The sequence below is a fragment of the Carlito syrichta genome, unplaced genomic scaffold (genome assembly GCF_000164805.1).
Source record: "Carlito syrichta isolate Samal-C Ts95f unplaced genomic scaffold, Tarsius_syrichta-2.0.1 Scaffold303021, whole genome shotgun sequence".
NCBI lineage: Eukaryota > Metazoa > Chordata > Mammalia > Primates > Tarsiidae > Carlito > Carlito syrichta.
In genome coordinates, this window is record NW_007247117.1 from 83,286 (window position 1) to 84,095 (window position 810).

At 41.6% G+C, this 810-nt stretch overlaps 1 pseudogene across 1 annotated transcript; it reads left to right on the forward strand.

The window, feature by feature from the left end:
- The first annotated feature begins 220 nt into the window (after positions 1-220).
- On the forward strand, positions 221-810 carry LOC103259800 (annotated as a pseudogene). Its single transcript, XR_504250.2, has one exon. The product of XR_504250.2 is annotated as a 40S ribosomal protein S3a pseudogene (transcript).

Below are 810 nucleotides of genomic sequence, written 5' to 3' on the forward strand. Positions count from 1 at the left end.
AATGGTACTGGGAAAACTGGCTGACCACATGCAGAAGATTGAAACAGGACCCCTACCTATCACTATACATAAAAATTAACTCTAAATGGATCAAAGATCTAAATGTAAAATCTCAAACTATAAGAATCCTAGAAAATGCAGGAGACATCCTTATGGAAATTGGATCTGGGAACCAATTCCTATTCAGAACCTAAATGCCCATACCTTAAGAAATAAGATAGCCCTTTTGGCTCTCTGAGCGGCATCATGGCGGTAGGCAAGAACAAGCGCCTTACGAAAGGCAGTAAAAAGGGAGCCAAGAAGAAAGTGATTGATCCATTTTCTAAGAAAGATTGGTATGATGTGAAAGCGCCTGCTATGTTCAATATAAGAAATATTGGCAAAATGCTGGTCACCAGGACGCAAGGAACCAAAATTGCATCCGATGGCCTCAAGGGTCGTGTGTTTGAAGTGAATCTTGCCGATCTGCAGAATGATGAAGTTGCATTTAGGAAATTCAAGCTGATCGCTGAAGATGTTCAAGGCAAAAACTATCTGACTAACTTCCATGGCATGGACCTGACCCGGGACAAAATGTGCTCCATGGTCAAAAAATGGCAGACCATGATCGAAGCTCATGTTGATGTCAAGACTACCGATGGTTATTTGCTTCGTCTGTTCTGTGTTGGTTTTACTAAAAAATGCAACAATCAGATACGGAAGACCTCTTATGCTCAACACCAACAGGTCCGCCAGATCCGGAAGAAGATGATGGAAATCATGACCCGGGAAGTGCAGACAAATGACTTAAAAGAAGTGGTCAATAAATTG